Here is a 16803-nt window from a genome sequence, read left to right as displayed (position 1 = left end):
TCTTCTTCATCCTCTTCGGTCTCATCTGGTGCTTCACAGGGGGGTGTTGGTCCTCAGTGTGGGGCCAGTGGAAAGGGGCAGGACAGGGGGGCACCTGTACTCGTCAGCCTATCGGAATTGTGGGAGGATGTTCCGAGGTCCCTCCGGTGGAATATCATAGATATCTTTACACTGCTGGAGGGTCACAGGAGGAAGAGAAGGGAAAAGAGAAGAAGGAGTGGGGGTGATAGACTGCAGGGTGTGCAACGAAGGGTGGCTCATAATGTGCTTAATTGGATCCGCTCGTTCCTACGGTTAGGCAGTGTGGTGGGTCATCGTGACCCGGCCCAGTATGGGGCTTTGCTTGCTTACACTTCTATTTTGGATGCTAGTTGGGCATGAGAGGGTTGGTCGTGGCTCAATTATGATGAGCACTTTCGAGACCCAATGGAGGAGAACAAGTACATGACTTGGGGAACTAGGGATATTGGTTTGTAGTTGACCCAGATGGGGTCTAAATCGGGGTCTGCTGCAGTTGCGGAGGTTGGTAAGGTTTCTAGTGTTTCGGGAGTGCGTTCCTTTCAGTCTGGCTCAGGTTCAGCAAATGGAAGTTGAGCGGGAGCTAGCTTCCCAGATGTGTGTTGGATGTATAACCGTTCGGCCTGCAATTTTCCTGATTGCAAGTTCAGGTATGCCTGTTCTGGCTGTGGATTGGGTCACCCTTCCTCCAAGTGTTCAAAGCGACTGGGTGGCAGGGCTGGGGGTGGAGCAGTTCCTAAGAACACCTCTAAGTGACGTTTCGAGGATAGCTCTTACCCCTGTCCATTTAGACGCCATGCTTCATGGCTGGGTAGGTACCCGAAAGTGGAGGTTGCTCATCTTTTGTTTCTAGGTTTTCATATTTCTTTCTAGGGACCGGTTGGGGTTGAAATTGTCCGTCGGTTCGTAAAGTGGCTCACGTGGTCACTGCGAAATTACAAGGTGAGATTGCGAGTCCTTTCCTGGTCCCTCCAATAGCTGATATGGTTTTCTTCCCTTTGGCGGTGGTACTGAAGAAGGAACCAGGAAAGTTCCATCTGATTCACAACCTCTCTTTCCTGGAAGGCAATTCGGTAAATGACTACATTCCAAAGGATCTCTGTTCTGTGCAGTATGTGTCTTTTGAGAGGGTGGTAGCAATGGTCCGTCGCTGTGACATGGGGGCCTTGATGGCTAAAGTGGACATCAAGTCCACTTTTAGGTTTCTCCCGATCCACCCCAAATGTTTTTCTTTGTTAGGTTTTTGTTTTCAGGATGCATTTTACTTTGATAGATGCCTACCTATGTGATGTTCCATTGCTGGTGCTTATTTCAAAACTTTTAGTTATTTATACCAACATTTGATCTCAATTGAGATATCACACCAGTTTACATTCAGGTACTGTAGGTATTTTCCTATCCCCAGAGGGCAAGCTAAGTTTGTACCTGAGGCAATGGAGAGTAAAGTGACTTGCCCAAGGTCACAAGGAGTGACAGCAGGACTCAAACCCTGGTCTCCTGGATCATAGTCCACTGCTCTAACCACTAGGCTATTCCTCCTCCCTTAGTTCTTTTGTGCATTGGGTAGTTGCTGAAAGAGCCGGGGTAGCAAACCTTGTTCATTACCTGGATGACTTCTTGTTTGTGGTTGATGCATCTTCGGAAACTTGTTTGCAGTTATTACACTGCTTTCAGAGTACGGCTACAGATTTCGGGATCCCTATACTGAGGGCAAGATGGAAGGCACCTGTACTTGTTTGGCCTTCCTAGGCATTGAATTGGACTCGGTTGAGATGACTTCGCGGCTGCCTGCCAACAAAGTAGTATTGTTGCGAGATCTTGTATCCCGGGCGGTGTGGGCAAAGAAGCTGACTCTGCATCAGGTGCAGTCCTTGGTGGGGAGTCTCAGCTTTGCATGTAGCGTGATCCCTATGGCCAGGGTTTTTCTCCATAGGCTGAATTTCAGTATGACCGGATTACAAAAAAGTGGGCATCATATTCGCATAACTCAGCAACTGCGAGACTTTTTGATCTGGCACCGTGTTTTGGCAGACTTTAATGGTTGTTCGTTGAGGCAAAGTGAAACAATATCTAACCATGAAGTGGAACTCTTTACTGATGCTGCTGGTTCGGTGGGTTTCAGTGCTTACTTTGGGGGTGCTTGGTGCACGGCTGTTTGGCCGGAGGATTGGAAGGAGGAGGGAGTCACCAAGAACATTATCTTCTTGGAATTGTTTCCTATCATGGTTGCTGTATTTCTGTGGGGTTCCTGGCTTCGGGACAGGAAGGTGGTCTTTTGGTGCGATAACCTGGGGGTCATGGAGGTAATCAACAAGTGGGCAGCCAAGTGAACACTAATATCGGAATTACTGCGTGAGTTCGTGTTGCGTTGTATGGGGTTGAATATCACTATATGGGTTCGGCATGTCCCCGGTGTATCTAACTCTGTCACTGATTCCCTTTCTCGTTGCAAGTGGACCTTGTTTTGGGAGCTCGCCCCAGAAGCGGATCTGCAGGGAGAGTTGGTGCCGCCTTTCCTCTGGAGCTTCGGCACCCGGAAGCATGGAAACTGCTCCAGGCATCGTTAGCTCCTTCCACCTGGAGCTATTATGTGAAGTCCGCAAACAAGGTGGTGTCCTTCTTAGCAAGTCAGGGTTGGCAGTGTGGTCTGGTTTCAGATGAGCTCCTGGTGCAGTTTGTTGAAAGGGCTAGAGTGTCGGGTGATTCTAGGGTGGCGGTTTACAGACAGCTGGCTGGATTTTCATTCTTCATCAGGGCTCATAGTTCGGGTTTTCCAGTGGGAAGGTTCCTGATCCATCGGTTACTGGTGGGTTGGACTCACAGTTCTCCCCCGGTTGGGGACAAATGCCTGCCCATTAGCCATGACATTCTGTGACAATTGTGGGACGTGGTGTCCAATATTGTGACAATGAATATGAATGTTGTCTGTTCCATCTGGCTTTTGTCTGAGCTTTTTTTGGTGCCTTTCACATTAGCGAGTTGTTTGAGCGGGCAACCAAGGGGTCTGATGCATCTGGGCTTCTTTTTCAGCATGCTCGTATTAGCGAGGATTTGGTTATTCTTTTTATTCACAGATCCAAGACAGATCAGTTGGACAGAGGGTCCTCTGTGGTACTCCATCCTGTGCCGGGTTTGCGAATTTGCCCTGTGGCTAATGGTGTTGCCTTTGGGTGACTTCACCCGGTGGGGGGTGTTCACTTTCTCGTTCATCAGGATTTGAGCCTTTGACGAAGTACCAGTTCAAGGCAGTTTTGCGGGCCTGCTTGGCTACCTTAGGGATGGATACTTCAAGATTTGGGACTCACTCATTTCACATTGGGGCAGCCACTTCTGCGGCAATATCCGGCCTGTTGGGTGGAGTGATACAAAGAATAGGGAGGTGGAAGTTGGATGCTTTCACCAGGTATGGGCGTAAGGGTTCTCCTTAATTGCACATGATATTAATTTTCCTCTCTTTGCAGGTGCAGTTCGCGGCGAGATAGTCATATGGATTGTGGGACACTCCTTTGTGGCCTAGGCCTATTCACATGCTCAAGGGCACCCTTATGGACACACCTGGACTTGGGGGGTCGTGGAATGTCCTTCTGTTGGTCGGGGCAGCGGGGGATGTGTTGGGGGAAGTTGTTATTGTGTTTGCATCAGGGGCTTTATTGTCTCAGCCGCCCGCATATTTTAATTATTCACCTCGGGGGGGAATGATTGAGGTAAGATGTCTGGCTGACAATTCGTTGGCATGGTGCGTGGAGATTTAATGTGCGTTTCTTTTCTACTGCCTGCCACACACAATCACCATACCACCACATAGACTCTCATCCAGGATTTTCTGTTGGTCTGATATAATTCCTCGACCTGCAGCGATCAAGAAAAAGATTTGGCATTGATGTCCTGCCAAAGCCAATCAACAGATTGGTTCTTGGCTGACTTCCATGGGGGGGGTTCCATATTCAGCATGAGTGATCCTGGGATCTGGATGCTGGTCTTTTCCATAAAGACGGGGTCCAATTTATCCTTTATTGGCCTGGATTTATTCTTGAACTTGCTGCAGGAGGCCGTGGAATGTATTCTCTGTGGGAGTCCTGGCAGCATCTTTGGGGGTCGCAGATAATTCTTATCTGCGCCTGTGGCGGGTAGCCCGAGCCAATTGAAGGGGTTATGCCTTGGTTGACTGATGTCTGATTTGACAGGGGTCAGGTCAGGGGTCCCTAGCAAACAACTGGGTGCAGTTGTTGCTGGTATGGCTCCTTGCTTGATGGTGGCAGGAGTCATGGGATTCGATAAAGATGGGCTCTTCATACAGTCTGGGATAGCCTGGGAGTTCCCGTTTGGCAGGCTGGGATAACCTGGGTATGCCCATCTTGCTGGTTGGTGGCGGATGGGCGAAAATGGGGGAATGTATTGTTACATTTGCATGACTCGGGCTCCGGTGGGTGTTTAATAAAGCTGCGGCCTGTTGACTCCCAAATCTGTTGTGTGAGTATTTATTCTGTTGTGAAGGGGCGGGCCTGGGCAGAAGCGACAGTCCTGTCTACCCATAATATATGAGGTCAGGTAGGCTTCATGCCTGCCCGGCTATTGTAATATGGTGCCAGGCTCGCTTATGCAAGCCTGGCAAGTTCAGTTCCGGAGGGGGAGGGGGGAAGTTGCGGGTGGCCAACCGGCCGTTTGGGCTCTTTGAGCCAGCAGGGCAGGGATTGGGTGGTTTAGTTTAAACCACCTCCTAGGGGGAGAACAGATTGGTTCACGTGTCTGGTTTCAGTGGGGGGTGGGAGGAGTCGGGTGGGGGGGGGTTACCCAGTGTCCTGCATGGCAGCTTCCTGTCCGCGGCTGGGTTCTTCAGCACTGCATCCCACCCGCCTGCCCCTGTTGTTGTAAAAGGGGGCGTTATCATTGTCGCAGCTTCAATGGGGGAGGGGGGTGGGTAGCCCAAGCCGATTTGGGGGGGGGGGGTTATGCCTTGGTTGACTGGTGTCTGACATAACAGGGGTCAGGTCAAGTGTCCCTAGCAAACAACTGGGTGCAGTTGTTGCTGGTACAGCTCCTTGCTGGACGGTGGCGGGATTCGATAAAGATGGGCGCTTCATAAAGGCTGGGATAGCCTGGATGTGCCCATCTTGCTGGTTGGTGGTGGATGGGCAAAAATAGAATGTATTGTTACATTTGCATGACTCGGGCTCCAGGGGGATGTTTTATAAAGCTGCGGCCTGTTGACTTCCAAATCTGTTGTGTATTTATGCTGTTGTAAAGGGGCAGGCCCGGGCAGAAGAGACAGTCCTGGCTACCTATATTATGTTTTCTTCATCCTATTTAATCAGCTGATGGTTTTCCTTAAATGACAGGCAATACAATTTTTTTTATTTCTTTGTTTTCTATTTAGTTTCTAGTTTCTAGTTTATTAGGTTTTATATACTGTCGTATCGGGTGTTAAGAACATGCCATGCTGGGTCAGACCAAAGGTCCATCAAGCTCAGCATCCTGTTTCCAACAGTGGCCAATCCAGGCCATAAGAACCTGGCAAGTACCCAAAATAAGTCTATTCCATGTTACTGTTGCTAGTAATAGCAGTGGCTATTTTCTAAGTCAACTTAATTAATAGCAGGTAATGGACTTCTCCAAGAACTTATCCAATCCTTTTTTAAACACAACTACACTAACTGCACTAACCACATCCTCTGGCAACAAATTCCAGAGTTTAATTGTGCATTGAGTGAAAAAGAACTTTCTCCGATTAGTTTTAAATGTGCCACATGCTAACTTCATGGAGTGCCCCCTAGTCTTTCTACTATCCGAAAGAGTAAATAACCGATTCACTTCTACCCGTTCTAGACCTCTCATGATTTTAAACACCTCTATCATATCCCCCCTCAGCCATCTCTTCTCCAAGCTGAAAAGTTCTAACCTCTTTAATCTTTCCTCATAGGGGAGCTGTTCCATTCCCCTTATCATTTTGGTCGCCCTTCTCTGTACCTTCTCCATCGCAATTATATCTTTTTTGAGATGCGGCGACCAGAATTGTACACAGTATTCAAGGTGCATTATTGTTCCTCTTTCAACCTGCTACTGATTGCTCCCAGAACTGTCTGGGAAGCAGATGCCCTTTACCAGGCTTTGACTGTGCGGGGATGGAGCCAGTTCTTAGGTGTAGAAGCAAATCACAGCAGAATGTGATTGGGGAAAGCTATCACATGCTGTATTACTTCCTTCCAGAGTTGCTCATTGGAACAGCAGTTAGAAAGTAACTGCATAGCTGTAACCACACTCTCAGGATAAGTTAGGATAAAGAGTCATATTTATTATAGGTTTAAAATCACAGGAAGCTCAATGGTAAAACAAAAAGTCTAATACATGTTTTATTTGTACTTCAATTGAGGGAACTCTAAAAATGAAGTGGTCAAATAGTTCATATGACTTAAATTTACATATCTCCTTTTTATCCGATCATTCTTGACCACTTTTTTCCTCCTCCTATTTATATTAATTTGTTTTTAAGTAGTGTTCATAACATATCATTTATGTTATGAACAGGTCTATACATCCAGATGGAAAATGAAAATGAATGTTGCAAGTGTTTACAAATGTATTCCTAAATTGTTAAAAAAAATTATTTTGAAGAGAGGATTTAGCAGTAGGATGGATCCCTTCTGAGGGAAGTAAGGTGGGTGAGCCCAAGATTTTATTTTTTCAGCTAATTTTTGTTACATTTTTTTAATGAAATGATTTTTAAAATATTATTGCATCACAAGAACCATCCCAGAATAAGAACAATATCAAATTGTAAGATGTCCCATCTTAGTAAAAAAACAAAAAACAAAACACTCAAAGTTTGTGAGGGAATGTGGAATCTTTCCCCCTAACTGGTATAAAAAAAACTCTTCCAAATAACAGACAATAACCACACCTAGTGATTCTGGGGATAATTCCTTAATTTGCTTACATGTAAGAAGAAAGCACATTTATGCTAATCTGAAGAAATCAAGAAACAGATCAATATATAATTTCAGTTGCTCAATATTAAACAGTCATTACTTAGTATGCAGTTATTAAGGGGAGCTATGCATTTTCGGGTGGTCTCACAACACGATATCGGCTTTTGATCAGTAACAGCTCTTAGTTATCTATATTTCTGGTGGATTCTTTACTTTATGAATAAAATAAATTTTACCTATGCAACTATTTCTAGCAAAAAAACATTTTTCGAAGTGAGATGCAATATCCAGTCTGAACTGGCTGTAACTAGCTATTACTTATCTCCAATTTCTTCACTACTGGATATGGCAAATGCAAAGCAACATAATATATTCTGGCTCTGTCTATGAGTCGCTGCACAAAAGTTAGTTAGGCCATGAAAAAATAAACAGGCCAACTGGGCCTACTAAGATTCAACAGGGACTAGAGGCCAGACAACATGTCAGTATCTATATCCAAATCAATATCAGTCTCATAATATTAACAATACTAATATATATTCAAACAAGCATATATACTACAGACGATCACAATACCTAGAACTTTGGCCTCAGTGTTAAATTCACGTATCACTGGCCAATTAAAGAAAAATTCACTGTTTTGCCAAATAATCTAACAAAAGATCAATCAAGCTAACATCTCACTTCATTCTTTTCCTTGCTCATAATCAAAGAAAATGTAGACAACATTGTCTAATCTAAAACACAGTTTTACTGGCAGTTACATAGTAGGCGCTGTGTTAATTTTAACAAAATAATTTTGAGGAAGAGCAAATCTTTTTTTCCAGGATTCAGAACTATGGACTCAATAAAAGTATCTTCAAAATTCTAAAGAAAGGTGATTAGTGGCGAGCCTGAGAGATCTCTCCTAGGGCTCATTCTAATCCATACCTTTGTGAGTGACATTGTGGCAGGATTCGGAGAAAAGTTTTTCCTTTTTGCAGATGACACTAAGATCTGCAACAGAGTGGATACCCCTCAAGGCGCAGACAGGAAAATGAAAAGTGATCTAAGAATGCTCAAGGGGTGGTCGAAAGTTGGAAGGTAAAATTCAGTGCAAGAAAGTGGAGAATCATATTTAGGGGTGTAAAACTGCAAGGGAGCGATGCACAATAGAAGGTGATGTGATCTGACTAGATCTTGGGGTGATAATGCCTCATGATCTTAGCAGAACACTGTGCACAGCCAGCAGAAAAAAGGAAGTGATAATGCCCTTGTACAGGGATGTTGGCGAGACCCCAACTGGAACATTATGAGAAATTTTGGAGGTCATTCCTCTGAGAGGATATAGAGATGCTGGAGACTGTCCACAGAAAAAGTATCAAAATAGTTTGGAGTCTGCAACAAAAGCCATATGACAGGTACCTAAATATGTCCACCCTAGAGGAAAGAAGAGACAGGGATATATGATAGACAGAATTAAATATCTCAAACATATAAATCAAGCACAAGAAGCAAACATTTTTTCAGTGGAAGGAATGGTCCGGAACAAAAGGTCATGGATGAGCCTCCGAGGGGTTAGATTCAGGAGGAATAGAAAATATTTCTTCACAGAAAGGGCAACAGATTCATGGAATGGACTCCCAGAGAAGATTGTGCAGACAAAAATGGAAACAGAATGCACAAAAAGCATGGGGTGAACGTAGAGGATGTTAAAGAAACAATGGGGCAGCCTGCACAGAATGGTGGTGACAAAGTAAAAGAGTAAATTCATTAGGCTTCCAAGAAGGTTCTGGGGTAATCAGCACAGAGCAGCAGTAATGTCCTCATACAGCAGAGGTACAGCAGCATCAAAATGGAGGATAATAAGGTTTGAAGTGGCCTACCAACAGAGGTGGTGGTGGACAGCAATTTTTGCAGAGGTTGGGCATGCTTGAGACACATATGGAGCGCAGTGGTGGGAAAAGGGTTGAGAAGATCAGTAAAAGATTAGAAGGGGGTGGAACCGCTATGGGGTTGCCTATGGGGATGTATATGTTTATCTACCCAAAGTGCAAGAATTTCAACTGGGCAGATTGGATGGGCCGATCAGGTCTTTATCTGCCTTCATCTACTATGTTACTGTGAAAAATGGCCCAGGAATGGGAAGAGGTCGAGGGGAGGGAGAGTGAATGCAGCGCGGAGATTTTATTTTAAACTCTCTGTACATATTTGTCCTGGGGGACCTGACAATGCACAAACAGTGGGTGCAAAACCCACTGGTGCATTTGTACTCACAGAGGTCATATTCTCAAAAGGGAATCTCTGCAAGGAGTTTCCCCTTTGAAAATAAGCTTGCAGGCCCTCAGATATAAAGTACTCACATGCCTGCAAGCTCCACAGGAAAGCTGAACATTGCCCCCTATATGCATATTGCAGAGAGAGGGGGAGGAGCTGAGAGAAAAGCTGCACTGGGCGTGATCAAAATGACAAACAGATGATGGTAAATAATTGTCTGCTAGCATGGAATTTTAAAAAAATGTGGCCACTTTTTTATTTTATTTTGTATTTGCGTGTTCTGCATATCATTAGCATAGTAAATAGCATTTTAAATGTGATTTTGGTTTGCCCGATAAAAACAAAAACATTGCACGTACGCTAAAAAAAAAGGTTCTAGCCTGAATCTCGGTGAATCAGTCCCAAAGTCATTTTCCAATACAGGCTGCAAGTCTAATCCCACCCTGTTACAGAAGCGAGTGTTACTGATCTCAAAGCCAAGAAATAGAAAGAAAGGGAAAGCTTCAAACTGTCTTGGGACCCACACAAAGAACGACGAGGGAGGAAGGTTAAAGACTATAAGGTCTACAGTGACACAGTAGACAGGAGGCACTGGACAGATTGGGTTACTAAAAGGGAAATGTTGCGTAGCCCTCATAGTCCCAAAGTAGATGGGCACTTTACTGCACTTTGTAGCTAATCCTCAAAGGGAAAGAATGCAGGCATTTAAAACATTTTTTTTTAAATTTTATTGTGTATTTAGCTCACGCCATTTCATTGGTAGATAAAGGCAACTTGCATTCAGGCACAGAAGTATTTTCCCTGTTCCCAGACTTTCAAAATCAGCTAATGTAAAGTATGCAAGCTAAAAGCCCCCACATGTTGTGGGGCAGAGGGGGCGGGGCTGAAAGAGGGCGAGGTACTTTCAAAAAATCCAAGCACAGACACTGTTTTGACTCCCCCCCCAACCTAAACAGGGCCAAAGAATGGCCTTTTTTTAAATTCAGCTACAGCACATGCAGCTTTTAGCCACTCTGATGAGGGCAATTTTAAAGTATTGAAGCTACTCAGCACTGTGCCAACATGGCATCATCTTGATGCCCCCTGATAATGCCAATGCATATTCATCCGGTTTCTGCAGGCACAACCCAGACAACGATCTCAATTTTCCTGAAATTAATGATTGCTTTAGGGCCAGGAATAAAAGTGCTATTCTCTGTTTTGAAATACTGCAACGGCATTCAGCTGAAAAAGCATCTGGCCCTGGCATTTCAGTAGGAGTTATGGATTGAAAGATAAATATATCTATATTTAGCACTTACCTTGGTCGTCCTGCACATCAGCACATCAATGTGAAGATTTGCACAGACAGGTTCACTGAACTACTTAGGCTGAGTGAAAAATCCCCGTCAGGAAATTAATCATGGATAAGACTGTAAAAAAAAATCAAAAAAAAAAATCTACATATTCAATGCCAAAACAGATATCAGTAAAACACAGCAAATCAATTCAATCCAACAAAAGTGGTCTGAAGCAATAATGACAGTGAGTAGTATAGAAAGAAGTAAGTATGTGGCAGGGCATTGGATAAACGGAAAGGGAACGAAGCTTCACCTCTTACTGATGCTACAGGACTCGTTTACAGCTACCTAGTGCTCACCTCCCTGCCATAGCGCTGGCGCCAGCAAATTGATGGGGAAGGACAATTGTCAAAGCCATTTACGTGGATGGAAAAACAAACAAAGAAACATATTTTACCTGCCTTAATTGACCTTCTGAAAATTGCCCTCAACATGAAGGAAAAGGCATTCCCTAGGGTGGGGGGTTAGAGGGGGAGATTAGGTTAGGGGGTTATAAAAATAATGCAAGTAGATTGCATTTTCTACTCTATTTGTGTGTTATTTTCCAAAGGTGCCCACAGAAGGCTGCAAGGGTCTGCGGGAACCGGATACCCCAGGACACACATACTTTCCCTTTGAAAACCGGAGCAAAGCCCAATAAGCTCTTGGGAACTTTGGTCCAATGCAGGAACTTTGAAAATTGCCCCCCTTAGTTTACAAGACAGTGTTAGCAAAGCAGAGAATATAGATTGGTACTGGTTGCGACCTAGTAGCATTGCTTACTGGTGCGACTTGATATTTAGTATTAAAATCAGTGTGAGCCAGTGCTCTCAAAAGGACTCATGTCCTGCTTTCTTGACAGGCTATAGCCCCTTTAAAAGAACCTAATAATTTCCCTCCACACACAAAGCCACTGCGGCCGCTTTCCCCTTTAAGGAAGGCATCCTATGATTCTATGCAACAGTGGACTGTGGGGAAGAGATTTACTGGTCCCGTGATGCCACGTCGCTCACGTATCTCAAAGGGAAATGCAGAACAAAAGGGCTATGGATTTGGCTGGGTTTTTTTCTTTGTAAATTTATACAGGGAGGAGTGATTTTCAAAGCCATTTCCATGGACAAAGCAGTGCTTTTCTTGCAGAAATGGGCTTTTTGAAAATTTCTCACCTTGTATACAGGAAAAAATGTACGCATAGTAACACTATGCATATATTGTTACCCGCAGTAATGGGAGGCATTCTTGGGGGTCAAGATTAGGGTGAGATTTGGAACCACGCACATACATCAGAATTTTCAAAAGTATGAGCATGCCTTTACTCTGAAAAGTTATGCACATAAAATAACAGAAATGTCTGAGGCTACTTTTCCTTAGGCAATTTTCAACATACACACATACTTTCACTTTGAAAATTAGTACAAAGTCCGTAAGTAAAAGGAACCCACAGATATGCGGCCAGTCTGAAAATTACCCCCTTAAATTCTGCAGCTTGGTTTCAGAACCTCCCAGGGGAGCAGGGCAGGGTTACGTTTAAAGTCAACACGATTTCCTGGAATGCCCTGTGGAAAGTGGAAAAAAATGTTCTTTTAATTGTCTGATGTTCTGTATTAACAGAATCATTAAATCCTATGGATCCTATGGATTTATCTGTATTTCTGGCTTTTTTTCAGTAACCTAAATTTGGTTAGAGTGGTTGAAAATACTAATTTGAGCATTACAAGCTAAAAGAGAGGTCCTCAAGGGCTACAACCAGTCCAGTTTTCAGGATCTCTATGATGAATATGCATGAGATCTATTTGAATACAATGGAGGCAGTTCATGCAAATAGATCTCATGCATATTCATTGCAGCGATCCTGAAAAGCTGACTGGGCTGCAAGTCTTGAGGACCCAATTTGGGAACCCCTGGGATAGAGGAATATGTGCATTTTATGTGGCGTGTATGTACAAAGATTATTATTAGAAAAGCAGCTAGCTAAGGAGAAGTTTTGCTGATCAGGGGGCCCCTACCTAGGTACTTGCCACAAGCAGTGAAAGTAACCTTAATATGTTCTAAACAAAATCAGTGGAAATAAGTTAAGAAGCCAGTATGGAAATACATTAAGGGAAGTATATTTTGTTCCAATGAAGCAGAATCATTTTTAAAGCATGTGAGTTTTAAAATTTGAATTATAAGTTAAAGAACAGTGTAGGTTAATTTTTAATAGGGATGTGAATCGTTTTAGGACGATTAAAATTATCGTCCGATAATTTTAATATCGTCTTAAACCGTTATGGAACACAATACAATAGAGATTCTAACGATTTATCGTTATAAATCGTTAGAATCGTGAGCCGGCACACTAAAACCCCCTAAAACCCACCCCCGACCCTTTAAATTAAATCCCCCACCCCCCCGAACCCCCCCCCCAAATGACTTAAATAACCTGCGGGTCCAGCGGCGGTCCGGAACGGCAGCGGTCCGGAACGGGCTCCTGCTCCTGAATCTTGTTGTCTTCAGCCGGCGCCATTTTCCAAAATGGCACCAAAAAATGGCGGCGGCCATAGACGAACACGATTGGACGGCAGGAGGTCCTTCCGGACCCCCGCTGGACTTTTGGCAAGTCTCGTGGGGGTCAGGAGGCCCCCCACAAGCTGGCCAAAAGTTCCTGGAGGTCCAGCGGGGGTCAGGGAGCGATTTCCCGCCGCGAATCGTTTCCGTACGGAAAATGGCGCCGGCAGGAGATCGACTGCAGGAGGTCGTTCAGCGAGGCACCGGAACCCTCGCTGAACGACCTCCTGCAGTCGATCTCCTGCCGGCGCCATTTTCCGTACGAAAACGATTCGCGGCGGGAAATCGCTCCCTGACCCCCGCTGGACCTGAAGGAACTTTTGGCCAGCTTGTGGGGGGCCTCCTGACCCCCACGAGACTTGCCAAAAGTCCAGCGGGGGTCCGGAAGGACCTCCTGCCGTCCAATCGTGTTCGTCTATGGCCGCCGCCATTTTTCGGCGCCATTTTGGAAAATGGCGCCGGCTGAAGACAACAAGATTCAGGAGCAGGAGCCCGTTCCGGACCGCTGCCGTTCCGGACCGCCGCTGGACCCGCAGGTTATTTAACTCATTTGGGGGGGGGTTCGGGAGGGTGGGGGATTTAATTTAAGGGTCGGGGGTGGGTTTTAGGGGGTTTTAATGTGCCGGTTTTGCGATTTTTTAGATTTTTCACGATTTTTCACGATATTTTACCCCCCAAACGGCAACAATACGATTCCCTCCCCCTCCCCAGCCGAAATCGATCGTTAAGACGATCGAGGACACGATTCACATCCCTAATTTTAATACTGTTCGGGGGGGGGGAGGAGTTGTTTAGTTTATATCCGTCTCCTATTTTCTTAAAGGTGAATTTTAAAAGCCCGGTGTGCGCCGAAATTAGGGGATGAGCGCACAAGTAGGGCTTTCACAAGAGCCAAGCATATTTTCAAAGCTCCAAGTTGCGCGCACATCATTTATTTATTTATTTATTTCGGATTTTTATATACCGACATTCTCAATACAAGTATCGAATCAGGTCGGTTTACATAGAACAGAACTGTCGCAATAAAGGCGTTACATTAAACAGCGTTTCTTAACATATGAGTAACATATAACATATAACATATAAATATAAATAATACAAATTAAATATTACATAGACAATAATAATAATAATAACTCGTCAACAGGACGTGGATAAATGTAAGGAATGTTTAAAGCGTGAATAAATATCTTGAATAATTAAAGGGGTAGTCTAAATTGTGATATGTGGGTACATAGACCTTGTTGATGTGCAAAAAACCGAGTTATGCATGAGTTAAAGAAGACTTAATGACATCATGGGCTGCATGCACATCTCACTGAGATTCCAAAAGGGGCAGGGCGTAGGCGTGGTCTGGGTGTGGCGTTCTGGGGCAGGGGCAAGAGTTATGCATGTAAATACTTATACACCTGAGTGCGTGCCCATGTCCAGTGCTGTGTATGTTTACTTCTGCTACAGAGGAGGTGTAACAAAAAAAAAAAAAAATAGCCAGGTCTGCTGAGTTTAAAGGGTCTGGGGTAATTGGGAAGAATGCAGGCTATTAAACTAAGGTTTGGAGGACCTAGCTCTTAACTGGGCAAACTGGTGAACGAACTGGTAAAACTGGCAATGGCATGGATGCATGCTCATTATAAAATACCCTGACTTAAGCAGTAGAAATGGGATTTATGCGGCTAGGCACGCACCCAGTTAAAATTGGGCACACGTGCATGCAGCCAATGTATTTATAATATGTGTGCAACTTATAAAATTGCCACATACCTGGGTATGTATTGATGCACACGTGTCAATGTGTACCCATGCACAGCTTTGAAGATTGCCATCTTAATATATTGATGATTTTCTACACAGACGAAGAATTTTGTAATTTTAGGTGATTTTAATTTAAATGTTGATGTCCTTCCTCTATCAGATAGTTGTGATTTACTTTTAAATATGTCTGCCTTAGGCTAGCCCAAACCATACAGCAGACATCCCATAAGCATGGTCATACATTGAACCTTTTCTTTTTGAAAACAGGTTCCCCCTTCTATAATTATTTCAGCTGCATCTGCTTTGAAGTTCCTTGTTCTGACCATTTTTTATTTGAATTAAAGGTCTCTGAACCATCTTCTGCTCCGTTTAATAATATTACCCCAGTTAAAGCTGAGAGGTGAAATCATTTTAATGTTGATTTATTATGTGAGACGTGAATTCCAAAGTTAACAGAGTCCGTCATCTCGGGTTCTGATAGTGCCATTATTATTTGGAATCAGTCATTACAGACTGCCTTGGATCTTATTGCCCCAAATAAGCAGGTCAGTAAAAGGATATAAAGATCCTCTTGGTTTAGCTATGATTTATTAGTCTCGAAGTGGCAACTATGTTGCATGGAACCTCAGTAGATGTAAATCAAAGCTCAAAAGTGATCTTTAGTACTATTTGAATACCTTGAAAGACTTTAGATTAAATAGCTGATGAATCTGGGAGACAATATCTTACATCTCGTATACAGGCTGCCCTAAATCAGTATCACGAATTGTTTCATATTGTCAAGGCTTTAATACTACCCTTTGCCAACAAGATTAATGTAAAGTTTTAGACCAGAAACTGTTTTTTTTTTCTTTTTTGATAAGCTGCAACAGCTGAGCACAGGTCATGTCACACCCGGTGACAGTCCTTGACTCCGGAGCTGACTCGATAAAAGTTTTGGTATCATTATGATAAGGCTTCCCCGATGACATTGTTTGAATCATCTGGAAAATGAATAATGCCGTTGGCCTTTCAGAGTGAATGCTCTAATATTTTATGAAAATACTGAGGGAGGGTTTGGCTAGTTTTGTGGAACATTAGTGAATCTTTCTTTACTGAAGGGACATGTGCCTGATCTGTAAAAAAAAAAAAAAAAAAAATGGCATCTGTTCATCCAGCATTAAAAAAATCTAATCTTGACAAACCTGATTTAAGCAATTTATGCCCCATCTCTAACTTGTCATTTGTGGCAAAAGTATTAGAAAAGGTAGTTTTGAAGCAATTGCAAATATTGAAGAGCAATCTTTTGCTTTCAAGCTTCAACATTCTTTCTTGATGCTTTGATAGTGTTAAGAGCTTCTTCTTAGTATTGCTAGATTTATCCTCCATGTTTTATAGTATCAAGAATTCAATTTAGCTGCAATGGCAAAAACAGATAGGAGTATCCTCTACTGTATTTAAATGGTAAACCTTTTTTGGTAGGATGTTCACAAATGGTTGTTACCTCTGGTTCTAAATCCTCCCTTTTTCCTTTACCCCCTGGTGTTCCTTGGGGTTCAGCTTTGTCTGCTACCATTTTAAATATTTTATATTTCTTTCATCTGTCAGGTACTGGCTAGTCTGGATGTTAGTTATTGGCTTTATGTTGATATGATCCATTTTTATGTAAAAGTGCACATGATTGGCGAGGTGCTGGATAAGATCTTCAATTGTTTATGTGTTTGAAGGACTGGGTGTTCAAGTCTAGACTGGTTCTGAATATGAATAAGATGGAGATTTTGTTACTGGTGTGGACCCTTGAACCGAGATGAAGTTGATGCTAACTGAAGGGAGGAGCCCTGTAGGTCCTTGTCATCAGCAGGCAGAAATGGCCAGTGCAGAGTCATAACAGGACCTTCATCAATGCCAGACCTCGTTCCCCACAGGTTGAGCCTTTGGGTGCTGGGGCTGGCTGGACTTAGGCACAGGTCTCTGATGACGAGGAATCCCACGATGGACAGCAGGCAGAA

This window comes from Rhinatrema bivittatum, chromosome 9 (assembly GCF_901001135.1).
Source record: "Rhinatrema bivittatum chromosome 9, aRhiBiv1.1, whole genome shotgun sequence".
Taxonomy (NCBI): Eukaryota; Metazoa; Chordata; class Amphibia; order Gymnophiona; family Rhinatrematidae; genus Rhinatrema; species Rhinatrema bivittatum.
Note: the sequence above shows the minus strand (reverse complement) of the source record.